At 57.4% G+C, this 22678-nt stretch overlaps 1 long non-coding RNA gene across 1 annotated transcript; it reads left to right on the forward strand.

Annotated features, from left to right (window-relative positions):
* The first annotated feature begins 14960 nt into the window (after window positions 1-14960).
* On the forward strand, window positions 14961-19384 carry LOC132526719 (uncharacterized). Its single transcript, XR_009542663.1, has 4 exons — window positions 14961-15098; window positions 15965-16005; window positions 16708-16873; window positions 19204-19384. It is a non-coding gene; the product is annotated as an uncharacterized LOC132526719 (long non-coding RNA).
* The last annotated feature ends 3294 nt before the right edge of the window (window positions 19385-22678 follow it).

Below are 22678 nucleotides of genomic sequence, written 5' to 3' on the forward strand. Positions count from 1 at the left end.
TTCCAGCTGGATTCTGGACAGATTTGGAAAACGGGGTGAACAAGATCTTTTGGCCTCAGCACCGGGGACAATGGGGCTTATTTACCAACGCAGGGGTGGCAGCTGGAGGAGTGGATTTCGGGTACAGGGTCAGGAGCAGCGTGGCCACCGCACTGCTCGAGACTCATCCTGGATCAGTGCGTGGAGACACTGCGGTCAGTCAGTCTGGAGTCCTGGAGAGTCCAGCTGGAGGTGAGACACGTCAGTGCAGAGACAGTGTTTAAACAGCAAATAGTATGGGTAGTTGTTGAACTGCAGCAAGGAGACCCCCAGGCAGGGCTGGCCGCGTGGTCATCCATGGCAGGAGGGGTTCCCAGGCAGGTCAGTCTGTGAGGCTTGGCCCTTGACCCTCCCACGTGGGTTCTGCCCACCTGTAGCCTGGCCCATGTCCCGCATCTGGGCAGTTGCCCACCGGTGCCTCGCTACCTCTGTCCCTTGCTGGACACCCTGGGCTGCCATGCTCCCAGCTGCAATGACCAGACGATTGTTTTTCTGCTCCGAGCTGAGGACCCCACACCCCAGAGCTGCTCCTGTGACCACGTGGGTCCATTGGAGTAACCCCAGGATGCCCGTGGAAATGTCAGGCAAGAGGAGTCACTGCTGCCATAAAACAAGAGCACGTAGTAGATACAAGAGCGCAGCAAAGACTGAGCTGGACACCAAGACAGAGCACGGCTGGCAGAAGCCAGGAAGGATCAGAAGCCGCACGGAAGACCGGTCGTCCGCCTGGACCCTCTGGCAGATTCTCTGATGCCCACAAGTACCCTGGTGACAAACACGCCCGCAGACCTGGATGTAATATTTCCCTCCCTGTGAATTGTCTCCTGTGCTATGGCTACCAGACTGCCCTCATTCCAGAGGATTTGTCTTCTGTGTGGGCTCTTTTATGCTGAATAAAGCCCTGCTCTGAGAGGTTTCTCACCCCCGTTATTCCTACATGGCTTCTCACTGTTCACTTTTCTGAAGACGGTTGGAATTGTTCCCCTGCAGTCTCTGAATGTGCCGGATGCTCCAGCAGGAAGATGAGAACACGCCGAGCTCTTTCCTCCGTGTCGTGGCCTCACCAGGCTCGCTCACGATCAGAGCTGCTTTCACACCTGCCTCCCGGTTTGTCTGACTGGTCCCTACAACAGACATCCCCACATGGGAAGCAAGGCTCACTCCAGTCGCTTTCTAGCTTCACCCCAGGTCATGGTTCTTCATCTAAAATGTGCTGCGTGGGTCTCGAAGAGATATTTGCACACCCACATTCACGGCAGCATTATTCACAGTAGCTAAAAGGTGAAACGACCCAGGTATCTGTCAGCAGGTGACGGATAAACACAATGTGGTCCATCCGTACAGTGGACTGTGGTTCAGTCTTTAAAGAAAGGGCACTCTGGGGCTTCCCTGGTGATGCAGTGGTTAAGAATCCGCCTGCCAATGCAGGGGACACGGGTTTGAGCCCTTGTCCGGGAAGATCCCACATGCCGCGGAGCAACGAAGCCCATGCGCCACAACTACTGAGCCTGCGCTCTGGAGCCCACGAGCCACAACTACTGAGCCCACGTGCCACAAGTACTGAAGCCTGCACACCTAGAGCCCGTGCTCCGCAACAAGAGAAGCCACGATGATGAGAAGCCCACGCACCGCAACGAAGAGTAGGCCCCGCTCGCCACAACTAGAGAAAGCCCGTGCACAGCAACGAAGCCCCAACACAGCCAAAAAATTTAAAAAACAAATAATTAATTAAAAAAAAAAGGCACTCTGAAACCTGCTACAACATGAACGAACCTTGAGAGCATTATGCTCAGTGACATAAGCCAGTCACATGGTGCACTTGAAAACGGTTAGATGGTAAATTTTTTAATTAATTAATTAGGTTGCGTGAGGTCTGAGTTGCAACAGGCAGGCTCCTTAGTTGTGGCACGTGGGCTCCTTAGTTGCGGCACGTGGGCTCCTTAGTTGTGGCTCGCCAGCTCCTTAGTTGCAGCAAGTGGGCTCCTTAGTTGCTTGTGGGCTATTTATTTTTGGCTGCATCGGTCTTAGTTGCGGCACACGGGATCTTCACTGAGGCACGTGGGATCTTTCGTTGCGGCGTGTGGGCTCTTCGTCGCGGCGCGCGGGCTTCTCTCTAGTTGGGGCGTGTGGGTTTTCTCTTCTCTAGTTGTGGCGCGCAGGCTCCAGGGTGCACGGGCCCTGTAGTTGTGGCGCATGGGCTTAGTTGCCTTGCGGCATGTGGGATCCAGTTCCCTGACCAGGGATTGAACCCACGTCCCCTGCATTGCAAGGCAGATTCTTTACCACTGGACCACCAGGGAAGTCCCTAGACGGTAAATTTTATATTATATGTATTTTACCACAAATAAAATTTAAAAAAATGTTTAATGCCCTACATTGAAGTCTGTTTTTCTCATGCAATCAAGGTTCCCAAATCTGGACAGTTGCCTTGAAAAAAAAATGTTGACCCTTCATGACTTATCCCCTCAACCCAGCTGGGTCTGGTTTGGGATCAGATGGCCTGGGATGCAGTGGCCAGTGTCACCTCAGCCTGATGACAAGCTCTCAAGGAAGCGCTGTCCCCTCGTCATGTGGTTAGTGGCAGTGACAGGATCCAGCCTGGGGTCCTGAGTCCCCACGCCCCCCGCACTGTGCCTCTTATGATATACATCCAAACGTGCTCTCGTGTGCACAGAAGCTTCTGGAAGTTCTCTCTGGAACTGTGGGCAGGGTGCCGAGGACTTAGGGTGTTTGGGGGGGGCGTCCCTGAGCACCCTTCCCCTCAAACCCCCATACATCGTACATCTGTTTTATAATCTGTTCTTTACCGCTTAACACGTTACTGCATATGGTGTTCTGCGCCATTCAGTGGTCTACAACGTTCTTAATGGCTACCTGGCATTCTATTGTATGAATGCGAAATAGATGATTTAATCACTTTTTCTCTCCAGATTATGGTTGTTTCTAACTTTTTGCTATTCTAATTGTCCCTATAGGGAACACAGTTGTAGCTAAATCTTTATTCACTTAATTATTACCTTGGAATAAATTACTAGAACTAGAATTGTTGGTTCAAAAGGTCTGCGCATTTTAAAGGCTTTTGATGCGTATTGCCAAATCGCCCTCCCAGAAACGTTCTACAAACATGCACTCAGACCAGCAGGGTGTGCAAGTCCGCATTCCCCTGCACACCCCCCAACTCCAAGTCTTATCTTTTTGGTTTCTTCATCTCTTGCCAATTGCACTGCTTTTTTTTTTTTAAAAAAAGCATGTTATTGTTGTTTGCATTTGCATCTCTATGATCGCTGGCGATGTCGAGCACTTCTCACGTATTTATTAGCCACTTAGGTTCGTCTTTGTCCGCATCCTTTGTCCGTCTCCCCATCGAGGCACCCATCTTCTCCTTAATGATTTATAAAAGCTCTGAGTGTACCTGCTTTCCTGACGTGGGGCCCAGCTGCGCTCCGCACCCTCTCTGGTTGCTATGCAGATGTGTCAGTGGCAGGGCCAGTCTCCATGGCCACGGATGCCTGGCTCTCAGTGAGGAGTGGAGTGGGGAGAGCGTTGCCATGGCGATGCTACCCAAGCGGGGCCTGGCTCCCCTCCCACTCGCCGAGCAGCTTTCCTGGCCGTGGGGCCGCCGGCCCCAGCAGAGGTTTGTTTGTTTGTTTGTTTTACATGTTACATTTTGTTTTGTTTTATTTATTTATTATTATTTTTTTGGCTGCATCGGATCTTAGTTGCGGCGTGTGGGATCTTAGTTCCCCGACCAGGGATCGAACCCGAGCCCCCTGCGTTGGAAGGCAGATTCTTAATGACTGGACCACCAGGGAAGTCCCCAGGCAGAGCTGCAGGGGGAAGGTGGAGGGAGCCCCCAGCCCTGGGAGGCCCCCAGAGAAGTTTCCTGTCTGCATCGTAAGGCCCAGGATGTGCCTGGCACGGCTGGTCGCAGAGAGTCAGGCCACCCAGGCTCAAGGAATCAAAAGTTTAGATGATTTATCCCTAAATATAGAGATGCACGATCAAAGAAGAAGCTTCTTGTAGCGAAACTTGAAAATCACATACCATAGCCAGACCAGACCATCTATAAGGCACCAGAGGAATGCTGTTAGTAATGTTGGAATTAACCTGTCATCAGCACAATTGTAGTGCATTATGTGTGTGAAGTGTGCTTTTGTTGGTAATTTATTAAAGTAACCATTTAAAATATAGACTAGGGAATCCCCTGGCGGTCCAGTGGTTTGGACTCGAAGCTTTCACTGCTGGGGCCCTGGGTTCGATCCCTGGTCTGGGAACTAAGATCCCGCAGGCCGCGTGGCCAAAAAATAAATAAGAAAAATAAAATACAGACGAATGTTTTAAACCCTTGAGGCATATTTTCATTTTTTAATATGCCAAGATCAAAAAACAACCCAGCTGAAAGTTGAGGGCCTCTCTCAACCTTGGAGAAGAGCCGGCCTCCCCTCTTAGGAGCTGTTGTTCCCAGAATTCACATGCGGAAGGGCTAACCCCAGACCTCAGGACGTGACTGTCTTTGGAAACGGAGCCTTTAAAGAGGTGATTAAGTTACACTGAAGTCACCAGGATGGCCGGAATCAGTGTGACTGTGTCCTCCTAAGGAGAGGAGATCAGGACACAGACACGCGCAGAGGATGACCGTGTGAGGACCCAGGGAGATCACAGCACCGTCACGGTGAGGAGAGAGGCCTCGGGAGGCACCAGTCCTGCTTACAGGGCGGAGAGAAAATATCAACAGACGCCGCGTGTTTGCGCCGCGCAGCCCGTGGTGTTTGGCGGCCAAGCAGACCACTCCGCCGTCACCCCGTTTCGCTCCATTTGCTCCACGGGGGGCTCATCGCCAAGCCCTTTTATGGACGCAGACACTGGGGGCCAGGGGGTCAGCGGGTGTGAGGGGGGGCAGGCTGGATGGCGATTCGAACCTGGGTCAGCTCATCCCTGGCAGCTGCCTTCTCCCCACTGCACACACTTTTCCTGGGAGGCGGGAAGCCTGCCCTCCCCCTGGCTCAGAGCTGAAGAAAGGACTCTCCCGGCTCTGAGCGGTCCCAGCAGGCCCAGGTCCCTTCTCCCCCGGGCAGGTCATGTGTTCATTTGTTCCGTTACCTCACCCACGTGGATTGAGCACCTCCTCTGCCCCCGGCGCTGCGAAGGTGGCGGTGAGCGCGAGCCCTCAGGGAGCTCACATTCAGGGGAGACAGACTGAAGCCACGTAACCGAGTAACAGATCATTTTAGAGAGACCTAAACACAACAGTGACCAGACAGAGAAGGCCCCGGGCAGGCAGGGGACTTCGAGGGGGTGGTCAGGGAAGCTGATGTCTGAGCTGAACCCTAATGACCCAGAGCAGCTGTGTGAAGGCTGGAGGGGGCGAGCTGGGACGGGGCCGTGCAGCAAGGGCATGGAGAGGCTGGGGCGAGCCCGGCAGGTCCAGGTTCAGCAAGGAGGCCACAGGCTGGGGCGGGCTGAGCCGGGAGGGGAGGAGGGGCAGAGGGGGCGGGCCGTCTGGGGCCCAGGAGCAGCGCAGACCTTGTCTGACTCAGCAGCAACGTGCAGGGGGGTGTGAATCCAGCTGCAGGCCCATCCCCTGGCAGTGCGTCTGCCTCGGATGGGCCCTGGGCGGTAGCCAGGGTCACGAGAAGGAGCATGAACTAAGGGGTCTCAGCCGTGAGCCAGCAAACCACGTGACCTCGAGTAGGTGGTTTTGCGGGGCCCGCTGTCCTGTGCAGCCCGGACAGGCTTCAGACCTACTTCCCCACCCCCACCCCCAGAGCCAGGGAGCGTGGAAGGTAGACACTGAGGGCTGAGTCCCTGGGAGTTGCCTCGGGCGCTGGTGGCAGCTCCTTTGCCCAGGGTCGTGTTATTTTTCCCCTGGTCTGGCTCTTACGCTCTGTTTGGCCTTAGACGTGTGTGTACATCCGTGGGGCCCACGGCAGGCTCGCTGGGAGCAGGTGCTCTGTGTGCCTGTGTGAGGTGGGTGCACGGCACAGGGCAAGGGCTGCGCTCGTCATATTTATTAGAAGATGAAGCAGAAACTGCTCATTGTCCCCCAGTATCCATTCGCAAGCCTCTCGCATGGAGACAGAACTCTAGACTTCTAGCTGGATACAGGGTCTCCCAGAATAAAAGCTGCATTTCCCAGCACTCCCTGCAGCTAGGTGTGGCCATGTGCCTAAATGCTGGCCAGCGAAGTGTGAGCAGAAATGATGTGTGCAGCTCTGAATTGTGTTCTTAAAAAGAAGGGGCATGCTTTCGCCTTCCCACTGGCTGGAATACAGATGTGATGGCTGGAGCTGGAGCAGCCACCTTGGACCACAGGATAGTGAGCCACTGCAGAGTCATCACATGTACCCAGAGCTGGATGCTTGCTGGCTCTGCTGCAGCAAATCTCTTACCTCCCAGCACCTCAGTGTTTGCACATGTGGAATGAGAATGAAATCCTAAGTGAGCCCATCTCAAACAGAGTCTTATTTTATGTAATGGTTCTATTTCACAGGGGAAAAAAATCCCTTAAAACTGCAGAGCCTGGACCTTTAGAAAGTCTTAATTCTTTTTTTTCTTAATATTTGTTTATTTATTTAGGCTGCATCAGGTCTTAGTTGCGGCATGCAGGATCTTTAGTTGCAGCATGCAGGCTTCTTAGTTGTGGTATGCGGGCTTCTTGGTTGTGGCATGTGAACTTCATAGTTGCAGCATGTGGACTTTTAGCTGCAGCATGAATGTGGGATATAGTTCCCCAACCAGGGGCTGAACCTGTGCCCCCTGTATTGGGAGCATGGAGTCTCACCCACTGGACTACCAGGGAAGTCCCAGAAAGTCTTAATTCTAAATTAACTCCTTAATTAACTCATTGTGTTCTATTTGCTTTGAGGTACAGGCCCCCTTTCCCTGGGATGGTCAAGACCCCCTCACTGGGGGGCATCAGAGGCCACCTGGGAGTGGAGACTTTCACCACCATAGTCCAGCAACCACAGGCGCCCACCCTGCTATCTGGAGGAGGCCATGAGGTGGCAGTAATGAGGCATCCCTCCCAGCAAGGGCCACATCAGTGGGATCTGGTGGGGAGCTGGAAATCTCACCTCTCCCAGCAGTAATGAGAAACCCTTCCACCCCCAGTGTTAGAGGAGGGCTAGTGGGGAACCTGCACTTCCACCCCAACTGGGCAGTGATGAGGCGGTGTCCCCTCTCCCCCACCAGAACAGTGTCAGAGGAAGCCAGATAAGACAGAAGTTTAAATAAGGCCAGAATCTCCTACCATAACCCCCCAAAATCCAGGTTTCAATTGCAAACCACTCTTCATACCAATATCCAGAAAGATCTCAACTTGAATGAGAAAAAGCAATCTACAGAAACCAACCCCAGAAAATATAGAAGTTAGTACTATCTACCGAAGATTTATTTATTTATTTATTTATTTATTTATTTATGGCTGTGTTGGGTCTTTGTTCATGCACGCGGGCTTTCTCTAGTTGTGGCGAGTGGGGGCTACTCTTCGTTGCATTGTGCGGGCTTCTCATTGCAGTGGCTTCTCTGCTGCGGAGCACGGGCTCTAGGCACATGGGCTTCAGTAGTCGTGGCACATGGGCTCAGTAATCGTGGCTCACAGGCGCTAGAGTGCAGGCTCAGTAGTTGTGGCGCACGGGCTTAGTTGCTCCACAGCATGTGGGATCTTCCTGGACCCAGGATCAAACCCGTGTCCCCTGCATTGGCAGGCGGATTCTTAACCACTGCACCATCAGGGAAGTCCCTACCAAAGGTTTTAAAGCAGCCATTATGAAACTCCTTCAACAATGAACACAGTTGAAACAAATGAAATAACAGAAAGTCTCAGCAAGGAAATAGAATATGTCAGGAAGAGCCAAATGGAAAATTTATTTATTTATTTTTCAAGTGGAAATTTTAGAACTGAAAATGCAATAATCAAAATTTAAAACTCAACAGGTGGGCTCAACATCAAAGGGGAGGGGACAGAGGAATGAATCAGTGAACTTAAAGATAAAACAATAAAAATGACTCGATCTGAACAACAGACTTTAAAACAGACTTTAAAAATGAGCAGAACTGGGCTTCCCTGGTGGCGCAGTGGTTGAGAGTCCGCCTGCTGGTGCAGGGGACACGGGTTCGTGCCCCGGTCCGGGAAGATCCCACATGCGGCAGAGCGGCTGGGCCCGTGAGCCCTGGCCACTGAGCCTGCGCTCCGCAACGGGAGAGGTCACAACAGTGAGAAGCCCGCATACCGCAAAAAAAAAAAAAAAAAAAAAAAAAAAAAAAAAAAAAAATGAGCAGAACCTAAAGGACCTAAGAAACTATTAAAAAAAAAAAATCTAGCATTTGTGTGATCCAGAATCTCAGGAAGAAAAAAAAGATGAGGGTGGGACTGGAAAAGCTTTTAAAGAAACACTGGCTTAAAAATTCTCAAATTTGTCAAAAGACATGAATCTACAGATTCAGGAAGCTGAGAAAACCCCCAAAAGGATAAACCAAATGAAATCTATGCTGAGACGTAGCATATTACAACTTCTGAAAACTAAAGACAAAGAAAAAATCTCAAAAGCAGTAAGAGAAATGACATCTTAAGTATAAGGGAAAAACAATGTGATTGAAAGCAGATTTCTCATCAGAAACCATGGAGACCAAAAGGAAATGGCAGACATTCTTCAAGTGCTGAAAGAAATGTCAACCCGGAATCCTATATCCAGTGAAAATATCCTTCAGGAATGAAAAAGAAATCAAGACATTCTCAGAAGAAAGAAAACTGAAAGAATTTGTCACCATCAGACCTACCCTAAAGGTCCAGCTGCACAGCGGGTGTGGGTTCCTGTGCCTGGGCTCGGGTGGGGCAGACGAGGGAGGAGCAGGCCTCGTGCGGGCTCTAGGATTCCAGCTCAGGCAACGGGTTGGATGGCGGACCCCTTGCTGACCTGGAAATGCTGGGGCATGGGGCCGGGGGTCTTGGAGTCCTTCCTGCCTGCCCCCTGCCGTCCCCCCGTGCCAGGCCTCTCCCCGCAGGGCCACCACTTCTGTGTTCCCAGCAAACCAGTTTCTCCGCGACCCTTAGCGCTGGCGGGACAGAGCGTGCTTACATCTGTGATGAAACAGAGGAATGGCAGTAATCTATGCTCAGGTGCGGAAACGCAAGGGCTTCTCCCGGGGCAGGCGGTGCCGACGGCACCTCGAGTCTCTGCTGATTTGAGTTATTTCACTGAGCACGTATTATGCTACAGTGAGAACCACAGCAACGAATTTTTAAGCAGTTGGAATTTCTAAACTTTTCCTTTTGGAATAACTTGAGTTTGAACAAGGAGGCACAAAGCTAGGAGCTTCCCGAACGCGCTACGTGACCGGGCGCGTTGATCGTGGCTAAGAAATGAGGTCGGTGGACACTGCTGACTGAAGGTTCTCCATGTCTCCCACCGCGTCCTCCTTCTGGCCCGGGGTCCCGTCCAGGACCCCACCTGGCCTCCTGGTCCCTCCGGGCTCGTCCTCCACGAGTCCCTCAGGGCCTGCTGACCCTCTGGAAGAGCGCGGCCCGGTTACTCTGTAGGACGTCCGTCCCTCAGCTTGCGTTTGTCTGTCACTTTCTCGCAATTCCACCGAGTTGTGGGTTTGCAGACAGAAGACCCAGAGACGGGCGACCCCATCACCTCACGTCAGGGGTCCTGAGACACAGGCGTGTTGACCTTGAGCACTGGTTAAGGTCCTGTCTGCCGGGACCCTCTGCTGTCAGGTTTTAGCTGGTTTTCAAGCAGTGTAGGATTCCACAGGGGCGGGGGATGGAGTGGCCGGGGAGAGGCAGGGCAGACGGGTCACTGAGGGCCTTGACGGTGGGCTGGGACCTCGTCTCAGAGGCAAAGGGGAGTCTGAGGAGGGCAGAGCCGAGATGTCCAGGTGATGGGGCGGAAGCAGGAGAGGATGGAGGTCAAGAGCAAGGGAGCAGCAAGGACGAAGAGGCCTCCGTGTAGAGCTTCTGTCGCCAGAAGGAGCGGGAAGTCAGGGGCTAGGGGCTGCCCTGCCGGAGGATGCCGCGGGCCCGCGGCCAGCCCCACCTCCTCCCGGCGGCCCTGAACAAACAGCTGCCCCCCATGTAGGCTCCCTTGTGCCCTGGGCCTTGGGACCCCCAGGTGAGGATGAAGGTTCAGGGCTTCGTCCTGAACCTTCCCGGGTGTCCCGACCCAGTGGCACAGTCAGTGGTCGGACCAGGCCGGTGGGGCACCGTGGAGCCCAGAGCTGAGTCTTTCCCCAGATCCCGCAGGCCCTTCCCCAGTCTAGCCATCAGAGGTGAACGGTCTGCCCTCCTCCACCCGTCCCGGAGCCCCCTGCCCCCGGCCTCTGCCCCGAGCGTGGAGTGTGGGTGGGTGGCAGGTTCTGTCCCGTTACCTTTCGCCGTGTGGAGCAGAGTTTGGGAGGGACGTTGTGCTTCCTCCGGCTGTGGGTGGAGGATGGACTGCTGGGGGCCTGGGGGTGCGGGGGGGTGGTCCCAGGAGGAGCCCCGTCATCCAGTGGGAGGGAGGCCGCTTGGACTCGGGCGACGGCGTGGAGCTGGCGGGGGCGATTCTGCGTGCGTCTGGGGCAGGGTCGGAAGGCGCCGCCACTGGCTTGGCCGCAGGCTTTGGGGGTGAGAGTGCTCAGGAAGAACTGGGGGCGGTTGGCCTGCCGCTGGCTGCAGACGGTCTCAGCCCGCTCCCCGGGGGCCGCAGGGGGGCAGGGACGGGGTGCGGGGCAGATGAACACTTGTAAAGGGAGTGGATGGGCTGCCTCGGTCCTGTGTCCGTGGCCACCAGTGGGACACCGTGGGCTCCAGGCTGCGGGCGTGGCCCCCCGGCCCAGGCGGCAGGAGGCCGGCCTCGCGGAGGCTGTGCCGGCGGCTGAGAGCGCCGCCTACCTCCAGGAGCCCACGCAAGTGGAGGATCATTGGTGAGCAGAGCGTATCACTAAGTGCTGAACTGTGGCTGCAGGAGTGCCAGGTGGGGGAGTCCTGCCAGGCGGGGGCGCTGGGGCCGCAGCTCGTGCCCAGGGGGCTGCCGATCAGGGGATGGGTTCAGGGGGCCAGAGCAGAGCAGGGGGTGCAGATGTGGAGCCCCCCCCCACAGGAGCAGCATGGGTGCAGGCTGGGCGAGCGCTGGGTGGTCTCGGTGGGCCTCGGCAGCCCCACCTGTGAAATGGGTTTCTCCGAGCCCCCGTCTGTGTCCAGATGCCAGCACAGGGTCTGGCTCAGCAGGGATGCCCGGACAGAGGGACACACAGGCAGACAGACAAGAAAGAGACTTTCAAATAAACAAATGGCTGGCCTCGTGCCTCCCTGTCCCCTCCCTCCCCCCCCACAGGAGCCCCGTCCAGAGCAGGTCCTCCCCTTCTTGTCCTGCGGTGAGAGGCAGGCAGCCTGGTGGCCCAGGGCCTGGCCGAGTCCCAAGGGGCCTGTGCGGCAGGACGTCCCCACCGAGGCCTTCAGAAGCTGAGAGTGCTGGGCCCACCCCAGCGCCTTAGGGAGCCAGGGTCAAGGGGAGCCTTTCCAGGGGCTCAAGCAGACGGCTGTGGGCGCTGGAGCAGAGGGGGCGGGGAGGCGGGGGCCGCGAGGGTCACGGGCGCCCCGCCCCAGGGCAGCCAGACAGACGCTGGATCCTGGGCACCGTGCCCCCAGCGCCACGAGGGAGCCCGGCGGCAGGAGGCTGCCCCCCTTAGCAGCGCTGTGTTTGCAGCCTGGCTCAGCAGGCCGGCCTGTTAAACAAATATTGTGACAGGCCCCTCCTGCACTCAGGGACAGCGGCTGTCACCAAGGCCACCGTCCCAGCACAGCCTCTCCTTCCAACGCCGCCGAGGCGAAACGCTCTGCCTAAACCACCCCAACTTGGCCGCGGCCGAGGGAGACACACCGCACGTGGGGGCAGGGCGCGGGCACAGGGCCACTGCCGCACTCGGGCCTCAGCTCCACGCACAGGCAGGAGGGACACCTGGCGATGGGGGCAAAAACGTAAAACCACGAGGTAGAGGGGAGAGAGTATGACAGACGGGGGTCGGGGAAGGCGGCTCTGAACTTCAGGGCGGAGACTCAAGGGAAGCAAAGGGGCCGAAGGGGCCCCGGGGAACAGCATCCAGGCATGGGGAACAGCAGGTGCAAAGGCCCCGGGGCAAGGCTGGCCTGGCACGTTCTGGGGCTGAGTGGGAGAGGGCTACGTGTGGCTGAAGCGAGAGTACGGGGACAGATGGCGTGGGCTTTTCCTCTGAGGAAGGGGAGTGCGGCGGGTGTGGGTCTGAGCCCTCTGGCTGCCAGGGGAGCAGAGGCTGGAGCAGGGTGTGTCAACAGCCCAGTGGAGAGGGAGGGGCAGTTCAGAGCAGAGGGAGGCTGCAGGGGGAGGGGCCGGGGTTTCTTTGGAGACCGGGTGTGGGAAGGAGGGGAGGGGAGAGCTGGGGAGACCCCACTGGTCCTAGGCTTCCTGAATTTCCTCATTCATTCGCTCAGTCATACTTTCGTTTTCCTTCTGTTTTCAGCACAGGAGGAGTGGGGAGAGAAACAAAGAAGTTCACTGCAGCATTAATTAAGCTACAGGACTCAACGGGGGTAACAGACCACTAGACCACGCAGCCGTCCCTCCTCCTCGCCATGCACACGACCCTGGGGCCCTGAGACACAGACCAGGATGACGGGGAAGGGGGGCTGGGGGTCTAGGTGGCAGGGCACAGGGACGTCTGTCCTCTTGGGGGGTGACAGACTGAGCCCCCTCCTGCCCTAGCTCAGGCCAGGACGGCTTTTCCCCATCCTCTGTCCCCTCCATCCACAAGGCTGCCAAGGGGCAAATCTCAGTCCTTCAGTGGCTGCTGGGGCCTCGGGACCAAGCCCACGTCCTCAGCCCGGCGGTCCAGGCTTCCTAGGCCCCGCGGCCTCGTGCCCAAGCTCCCTCCCCATGACACAGCAGCCTCACAGACCGGCTGCCCTTCCCCAAGGCTCTCTGCTCCCACTCTCCTCCGGATCTTTGCCGCACTGCCCGTGGTCCCCCTCGTCCTTCAGGTCTACGTTCAGTGTCGCTGCCTCGGGCCCCCTCACTCCCCGCCACTGACAAGGCTGGTCAGGGGCCACTCCAGCTGCCTTTTGAGCCTGTCCCCGCCCCTCTCTTCATGCAGCCCTGGTCCCAGCCTCACTGTGTGACCGTGGGCAGGTCCCCTGCCCTCTCTGAGCCTCCAGGGAAGGGCTGAACCCCAGGGTCTGTCAGCCCAAGGACCCGTGATCTTGGACCAGCCGGTCCTAAATCCACACTTCTCCTTGCAGGGCCCAGCAGCACCTGGCAGGACGGGGTTACAGCCGTGGGAGAGCTGAGCCCACCACGGTGGTACAGCTGAGCAGCGAAGTTCAGTATCTTTGAACAAAGCCTGCAGATGGACCTCGGCTGCTGGGGCGGCCAGCCAGCTCTTACACTGCCACGCAGGGACTTTCCACTAATTGGATCCCCAGGGAAGGAGGGCGGCCGCCATCCCCAGCCACCGCACCCATCCACTCACTCACTCACTCATTCACTCACTGAGAACCTACAGTGCAGCCGAGTGCACCCAGCTCGGCTCTGGGGACCCTGGGGTGAACAAGATCAAGCCCGGCCCAGAGGCAGCTCGCCCACCCTCGGATAGGGCCTGGTCACTGCGGCGGAAGAGTCTGGACTTGGTGCGGAGTGTGCTGGGAGCCTGGAGGGTAGGGCCTGCTGTGACCCTCTCCCACGACCGTGCACAGCCCTCCCAGCCCTCTCACACCCGCTGGCCCACCCTGTCCCCCTTCAGGTGGGAGAGGGGAGAGGCTCTGGTCGGGCCCCGCCCCAGCCCGCCTGTGTCACACTTGGCCTTGTTCCTTATCTCTGCGCCCCCCCCCCGCCCCCTGCCATGCAGCATCTGAGGTTGCCGCCCTAGGCCGCCTCTGGTTGGGCCCACTGGCTGCTCCGCTGACGAGGGGCACGTACGCTAGGGATTCTCTGAGGGAATCACAACCTCGGCCCCCGCCCCCGTGATCCCACTGCTGTCTGCTCACTTTCCTGCCCCAGAATCCCACCCCCAGGCTTCCAAGACATGGATCCAGAGGGCCCTACAGCCAGAGACCCCAGAGGGGGCCAACCCTGAGGGGACCCTGAGAGCCGCTCAGCTAGCTGTTCCCAGAGTCCGGGAGGGGCGCTGTAAAGGTGTGCATCCGTTCCCAGAAGCCCTGGCCCCGAGCCCCAGCCTGCCCGTGTTTACCTGTGCGACGGCGGCAGCCTCAGTGTGCCCGGCTGCTCCCTGGGGCGGTCGCTGTGAGGCCCTGTGAGGCCTCGCCTAGCTCACGCACCTGTTGTCTCAGGAGAGAAGCAGTTCGTCTCTGGATTCAAACTCAGCCACCTCTGCTTCGCCCTGTGTGACCTTGGGCAGCTGGCTTAGCTGCTCCGAGACTCAGTTTCCCCATCCATAAAATGGGGCCATAATTTACGGGGTTATTATGAGACGCCGTCAGGCGGGTTGAGGAAAGCGCACAGCACACAGTAAGCCCTCGTCCTGAGCTGACCTGTGTCCCCCTCCCCAAGGGCTCAGGCCAAGGTCATGGCCAGTGTCCAGAGAAGGCTGGGCCCCAGGCCACCTGATCCAGTGTCTACTTGCCTGAGCAGCAGAGTCCCAGCTTGAGGTCACCTTGACCCCTGACTTACTGAGTCTCTGCCATGTGCCACGCACCCTGGTCCGCTGTGGAGAGCCGGCCAGTGGAGACTGAGACTGGGAGGGGCTGCCCCAGGTCTCCTAGGGGTGTGTGTATTGGGGGGGGGGCACGCAAAGCAGAAACATGCAGGTAGGAATTGGGGCTACTGGAGATCCGGTGCGGAGGAGCGTCCTGAGGAAGGTACGTTAGAAAGGGGGGCGGGGCGGGGTGGGGTGGGGGGCGTGAGTCCCGGGAAGGTCATGGGGGGAGGGCAGGTAGTGCCTGCGCAGGGAGCTTTGAGACTGCTGGAAACGGCAAGAAGGCGGAAGAGCGATGTGCGGACCTCAGGAGAAGTCGGCGGAGGAGGTGACGTCAGCCGGGCAGGGCCTCTGCAGGTCTGCAAGCCACCGCATCGGGATTCTATTTTAAGGTGACAGGAGCCCCCGGTGGGTTCCAAGGCAGCTCAGCGGTGGGGGGCGGGGGGGCTATTTCACTGCGAGGCCCGCGGCCGGCCCCGCCCTGCCCTGGCTCTGACTCCAAGCCCACAGCTCCCGGCAAGAAGATGAAGCCGGAGGGAGGGCCTGAGGGCCGGTGGAGGGAACGGGCTGGGGTCTGGGGATGTGGGCGCGAGGTGGGGTCGGGGTGGGGCACAGGCTGGGGCCTGGGTTGGGATACCAGGTGGGGACCGGGGTACGGACACAGGCCGGGGTGCCGAGGGCGCAGCAGGTCGGTGCCGGTGCACCGGGGCAGCAGCGCGCCTGCCCGACCCGCGGGGTCCGAGCGGAGGGTCCGCGGGCCTGGGCCCGGCTCTGCCCCGTCAGCTGCAGCGCCGCAGCCCCGTGGCGGAGCGAGCGGACAGACCGAGCGCGCCGTGGCCGGTGCGACACCTCCCCCTGCCGGCCGCGCCAAGCATCGCGCCGCTCTGCGCCGGGAGGGCTGCGGGGCCGCGGGGGGCGCAGGACGTGGGACCCACGCCGGGCTGCGAGGCGAGCGCGAGGAGGAGGCGCGCCCTGTCCCCTCGGACAGCCTCTCCTGCCCTGGGTCTCGTTCCCAGCGGGGCGGGCGCGGGTCACCCAGTGGGAGTGGCGGTGCTGTCCACGCAGGCCTGCAGGCTGCACAACCTCTGAGCCTCAGTTTCCTCGTCTGTAAAAAGGGGTCATCGTCCCCGCACCTGCCTTAGAGACTTCACCTCTCAGACCGTTAAACCCCCTGCCGGAAGAGTGCCAGTGCTAAAGCCTCCAACAATTTCTAGACAGTTTTCGTCTAAATCTGCCTTTTTCGTTCATTTTCTCTTAGCTCTGGAGCGAAACACAAGTGACGCTGAACTGCAGAGTCTGGTACGTAAAGATCGTGCATTTTGAGAAGCAAGGACCCTCCAAAGTCAAGCAGCTTTTAGCCTATGGAAAGATGTCCGGACAGCTAAAAGTTTAAAATGCACTTAAAACAAAAGGAAGAAAAAAGTCGAAAGATAAATGTCAAACTGGCGGAAGTGTTTGCAGCTCACATCACAGAAGTCTTATATGGGAATCAGCATACTTTCCCTGTAAGGAGCCACGTGGTAGATACTGTCCGCTTCCAGGCCACAGGCTCTACTCAGCTGTGCTCCAGGGGAATTTTATTTATTAAAAACATAATAAGCCAGTGGGCCTGATTTAGCCCACAGGCCATAGTCCGGTCTCATTTAACCAATATATGAAGAGGTCCTAGAAATCAAGAAGAGACAACCCAATAAAAAATGGGGAGAAAACATTAATAGACGGTTTTTAAAAAAGGAAACTCAAAGGCCCTGAACCAATGTGACAAATGCCTGACTTCACGTGTGATAAGAGAAACGGAAACGAAGGACCCAGAGATACCCTGCTTCCCACCAGTACGCACCTCCATCAGGTGTGCACACACCGACTTGGCGACGCCATGGGAAACAGGTCCCTGCCGTGTCGCTGGTGGGAGCACACAGCACGCACCCTCGGCAGGGGACGTTGTTTGTCCATCAGGCTTTCCCCCGGCCCAGCAGCCCACGCCAACCCTGGCCCCTGCAGGCACAGCCGGGTACCATGTTGCCAAGGTTACATCAGGAGGGCCACTGCTGCTGTGTTTGTGATGGTGAAATCACAACCCACCCAGGAGCCGTATAGAAACGCTGCCTCGGACGCCCCCGGGGGAACAGTACGGAGCTGTTAACGGCAACGAGGAGAGTCCTGGCAGGTAAGGGGAAATCTACGTGCCGGTAGACATTAAGGGAAAAAACCGACGTGCAGAACTGGGTGTGGGAGTAAGAGGCCTGTTGGTATGTGTTTGTACTTGTGTAAAGAAACACTAGAAGGATCCCTAAGAAACCGAGCAGCTGTGTAGCCGTTTGGGCAGTGGCGGTCAGGTGCAGGGAGGAGAGAGGGTACTCAGTGTTGAGCATTGCACCTTTGAAGCCCGGAGAGGATGTATATTCCAGTCAGAAGTTTAAAACTCTCAAGTCAGTGCATATGGCTTTGTTGGAGCAAGGGAAAGAAGCCGAGCACAGGAGAGTGTGTACAGGACGCTACGGTTTGTGCGGGAAAGGCACGTTCCCTGATGTGTGGCGCTGCTTTGGAAGGACAACCCCGCCCCACAGGATGCTGCCGCGGTGGCCTCTGGGAGGAGCTCGGCCAGGGCTGGAGGGAGACACCCTTCACCGTTGATCCATTTGGATGGGTGGATTAGTATTTTCTTTCTTTCTTTTTACCATATACGTGTTTCGAAGTTTTCAAGTGAAAAAAAAGGAGAAGAACAAGGGACGGGAGCCCACGGGCTGCTGAAATAATTCAGCAGCTCCCCAGCACGGGCTGCACCTCGAGCTGGGCTCTCTTCTAGGGTTTGCACGTGCTGAGCAAGTACCACTGCCTCCCTTTTATAGCTGCCTCCCTTTTATAGCTGAGGAGACGGAGGCCTGGAGAGGTCAGGGCCTCGTGAGGTCAGGGCCTCGCCTGGCATCACACGCTGGCGGGCATGCTGTCCATCGAGTCCCCAAGACGCCCCCAGGCCGGGTGGAAAACAGACGCGGTCCCACCCTGCTCAGCACTGGAGTTCCCTCTGTAGAAACCTCTCAACGGGTTGCCCTACTTTCCAGGACAGGAAGCTCACCACCTTACAAGGAGGAGATTCCATGGCCAGTTGGTTCCGTTAAAAAGCTCCTCCGGGCTTCCCTGGTGGCGCAGTGGTTGAGAGTCCACCTGCCGATGCGAGGGACGCGGGTTCGTGCCCCGGTCCGGGAGGATCCCACATGCCGCGGAGCGGCTGGGCCCGTGAGCCATGGCGGCTGAGCCTGTGCGTCCGGAGCCTGTGCTCTGTCCGCAGCGGGAGAGGCCACAACAGTGAGAGGCCCCTGTACCGCAAAAAAAAAAAAAAAAAAAAAAAGCTCCTCCTCCCTCCGCAGTTGCGCTTCCCCGCCCCTGGCTCTGCCCTGGGGGCCACCTGCTCCTCTGTCAGGGAAGCCGCAAGGCACGTGGAGGCCAGAGCACCTGGCGCCAGGCTTCAGGCTGCGCGGTCCTGGTCGCAGTTTTGGGTGACTCGCCTTCCCTCCCAGCTCCGACGTGGATAACACGCCCCTTCCACACGAGCGCTCTGAGCTTCACGGGATGCTGCCAGCCCACAGGCAGGCTCCAGCCCGTCCCTCCTCTTTGCTGCCTGCTTTGGCCGTGTTAACCTCTGGTCTTGCCTGAAGTAGCCGAGACTGGGCATACCTCGGGGCCTTCTCACTTACTGTTCCCGCCCTCTGGAAAGCTGTGTGTCTGCATCTTCCCAGCCCCAGCTTCAGGGCAGGAATGTGACCTCCTTGGGGAGGCCTGAGCACTCTAGCTGGCCCTCTTCCCCACCCGTTCCCTTTCCCATTTCCTGTTTCATCCTGGAATTGTCTCGCTTATTTCTTTGTTATCTGTGTCCCCTGGCTCCGGAGGATGAGGACTTTGTGGATCCCAGTGCCTGGGACGGTGCCTGGCACGTACGTGCTGGGTGTTCATTCAATACATGAGTGCGTGGTTGAGTGCAGGACCTACCGGCTCCCGTGTGCGGGGACGAGCCGGGAGGGGCCGCGGGTCTGAGGGTCTGTCTCTGGGGTCTGTCGCCGGCCCTGCCCTTTCATCCCCTGCTCCCCTGCCCACCATGCAGGGCAGAGGTGAGGCCACGAGGCCACCCTCCCAGAGAGACATCAGGGCTCTGAATTCCATTTAAAACAGTGTAATTGCCTAATTGCTCTGCTCTTCGGTGCAGTTGGTTAACAGAAGCGGCTCTGCAGCCGCCAGGCCAGCCTAGCAGAAAATTGGCAGCTCAGCCGGAGGGAACTGGAGAGGCAGAGCCCTGGGTGGCCACTGCTCCCTGCTGCCCGCCCGCCCGGCCCCACCCAAGCTGAGCCTGGCACGGAGAGCACGTGTGGGCCCAGCGGGCGCTGCTCAGGCATCGCGATGAGCAGGTGCTCGTGCTAACGTGTTCGGACGCCCCTGCTGTGTGCTGACCTAAGACGTGTGTGCTTCCTTTTTCCTTAATGTCTCCGTCATGCTTTCGAACAGGGAGCACATGCAAATAACGTGTTGATTCAAGGTGTGGACGGGTTTGCAGCTTCCACGAGCCTCATGTTTCCACCCTGATCCCGGACACCTGTCCCCGCCCCAGACATGGGCCGCTGTGTGTCCTGCAGGTCCTCCCAGAGATGGTTTACGTTCCTGCGTGCACGGAAACTGGTTTATACAAAATGATCACGCACCATAAACACTGTTCTGCTTTTTTTCCCACTTACCGTGTCGTGGAGTCTGTTCCTCACCCGGTGTACCTGGGGGCCCTCCCTGGTCACAGTGGCAGCAGCGTCCCCGCCGGACACCACGGCTGCCCCAGCTGCCTGCCATTAAGGCAACGTCGTGACCTCAGTCTTTATTCACAGCTCATGGTCGCACACGGGAGGGTAGGTGTGTGCAGACGCCATGCTCATCTTCCAATTCGGGTTTGTTTTTCTCACCCACAAAGCGTCACTCGCTTCCTGCAGGGACAGAAAGCCCCACAGCCCTGCTTCCTTACTGGACCTCACTCGCTTTACACAAATGGGCTCAGAGCATTTAGACTGTTCTCAAGCTGCGGCCTCTTCTTCACGTGACGGTAAACAAGGCTGCTCTTCCCGAGGAAGGGATCCGCCTGCATTTGGTCCGAGGGCTGAGCCCATCGTGCTCTCCTGCCACGTTGGAATCCAGAGTGCTGCCAGCTTCTGAGCTGCGCTGCAGGGAAACTCCCTGAAGCTGAGTCTCAGCCCACACCCTTCATTCTGTCCTGCGGGCAGCTTCCCAGAAGTGGAATTTCTAGCTCAAGAGCTGCACATTCTTGAAATGTGTGTGTGTTTCCGTTGTGTGTCTCTGGGCCGGTGCCCGCAGGCTCATGCCTGCAGCTGCAGTGGCTTTGCACACTGGGCATGTGTGCTTGCCCTCCACCCTGTCTCAGAACCGCTCAGAGCCGCCGCCTCTGCCCGACAGCTGGGAGAATACACCAGTGTCTCCGCCCCTGCAGCTGCCCTTCCCTCCGGACTCAGCGCTGGAGGGGCTGCAGACCTCACCCTGGCCCCTGAGCTGGGCCAGCTCTCCTCTGCCCTGGATCCTTCCGGTAACCAGGGTCAGACACCCCGCCAGACTGGCCTTAACGACACGGGGAGAAGCCCATGTCATGCAAGTCCAGGACCTCAGGCCCATGTGGATGCGAACATTGAAAGAAGTCGTCCGGAATCGCCATCTGTCCCTTCGTTCTTGTTTGCTGTGTGCTCTCGGGCCGGCCTCCCGTGTGGAGACAGAGGCACCTGCAATGAAGGGAGGTTCTTTGAAGCTGAGCCCGAACCTCCACCACAGGCGATGCTCCCAGCCCCAGGTGCTCTCAGGCTGGATGTCTGTGCTCCAGTGAACTCCTACTCATCCTGCAAAACTTACCCAATGTCACCTCCTCAGGGCAGCCTTCCCTGGCTTCCACTGGCAAGGTTGGCCGAGGATGACCCACCTCTGCCCTCTGGGCATCCACCGTCTATCAGTGCTCTGCTCACATCCCTTCATTCCACGAGAGGGAACTTAGCATGAGGGTATTTTGATCACTTAAGGGATCATTTCGTTCATTCATTCATTCAACCGATACATAGTGACCACTTACCAAGGACAGGGCCTTGTGTCAGGGCCCCCAACAGAAGTCGCAGTCACCACATACCATCACAAGTAGATTCAGCCCTACAAAGGCAGTGCGTGAAGGAGAGGCAGCATCATACAGTGGTGGAAAGCACAGCCTGAGCCCCATCGCCTGGATTAGAACCACAGCTCCACCACTTTCCAGTGGTAGGAGCGTGGCCAGGTCACCAAACCTCTGAGCCTCAGTTTTATCGTCTGTAAAATAGGGACAATAATAGCCCCTGGGGGATTCAATGTCTCAAGGATTAAGGGGGCCACTGGGGGTGCAGGACCTTCCAGCAGCCTGGCGCACGGGGCAGGAGCTACACACGTGGCTCTTCTGCAGACACCTGAGTGCAGCCTAAATAAATAAATAAAGATGACAGTACTGAATGTGCACTAAAATTCCAAATAAAACGTTTTCAAATATGTAAATGAATCCTGAGCTGGGTCTTTTTTTTTTTTTCAATTTATTTATTTATCTTTGGTCGTGTTGGGTCTTTGTTGCTGCGTGCGGGCTTTCTCTAGTTGTGGCAAGCGGGGGCTACTCTTCACTGAGGTGCGCGGGCTTCTCATGGCGGTGGCTTCTCTTGTTGCGGAGCACGGGCTCTAGGCACGCGGGCTCAGTAGTTGTGGCTCGCGGGCTCTAGAGCACAGGCTCAGTAGTCATGGCGCATGGGCTTAGTTGCTCCGCAGCATGTGGGATCTTCCCGGACCAGGGCTCGAACCCGTGTCCCCTGCATTGGCAGGAGGATTCTTTCTTTTTTTTTTTTAACATCTTTATTGGAGTATAATTGCTTTACAATGGTGTGTTCGTTTCTGCTTTACAACAAAGTGAATCAGTTATACGTATACATATGTTTCCATATCTCTTCCCTCTTGCGTCTCCCTCCCTCCCACCCTCCCTATCCCACCCCTCCAGGCGGTCACAAAGCACCGAGCTGATCTCCCTGTGCTGTGCGGCTGCTTCCCACGCAGGAGGATTCTTAACCACTGTGCCACCAGGGAAGCCCGAGCTGGGTCTTTTACACCCATATATCAGGTGTCATGCCTGCGAGGGCTAAATACAGCGCCTGACTGAGACTTTGTTTCCCGGACCAGGCCTTTGGGTTGTTGATGTTGTTGGCGGGTGAGCCCCGGCGGGAGGGGCAGCAAGAAGGGCGAGCGCGTGGAGGCCGCTGATTCTGGTGTCGGGTGGGAAGTTCCCAGGCCACGTCGCCAAGCTGAATTAGAGTTCACAGCTGGAGCCAAAATAATAGCCCATACAATTCCTGATGAATTTAACTCAATGGCTGTAAAACAAGATGACTCAGTAACCATAAACATTCAGAGCCACGAGCAATCTCCTTCTGTCCGTGTCTGGCAGGTTAGCGCTGGGAAGCTCAGTCACAGGGGCCCACAGACCCGGGTGCTGGAGCCCAGCCAGGGAGGTAGGCTCCAGGGAAGGCAGGTGAGGAGGGCGGGGCCTCTGGGAGCTGGGGGCGGGGACGGGGGAGGGCACAGAGGGACAGAATCGGAGCTGCATTTTCAAAGAGCCTCTGGCTTCAGCCTGCAGAGGGGATGGGAGGGGTGCGGTGGTCGCGTGGATGACGCCATAGCTGGAAGTAGAATGCCATAGCTGGAAGTAGAATGCACCTGGTGACGGGATGGTTGTGGAGGTGAGGGGCGGGCGGTGTCAGGAGGCCCGTCAAGGCCTGGCTTCTGGAGCTGGGGGGCAGGGATGCGCTTTGCAGCGGCGGCAGCGTGCTCTCCTTAGCAGGGCGCCAGCTGGCGTTGGGGAGGGGCATGTCACAGGTGAGCCCACCTCCCAGTTTTCTGGGGGAAAGTCCTGCTTTATACCTAGGGTCCCTGTGTAATT

The sequence above is a fragment of the Lagenorhynchus albirostris genome, chromosome 10, assembly GCF_949774975.1.
Source record: "Lagenorhynchus albirostris chromosome 10, mLagAlb1.1, whole genome shotgun sequence".
Classification (NCBI taxonomy): Eukaryota; Metazoa; Chordata; class Mammalia; order Artiodactyla; family Delphinidae; genus Lagenorhynchus; species Lagenorhynchus albirostris.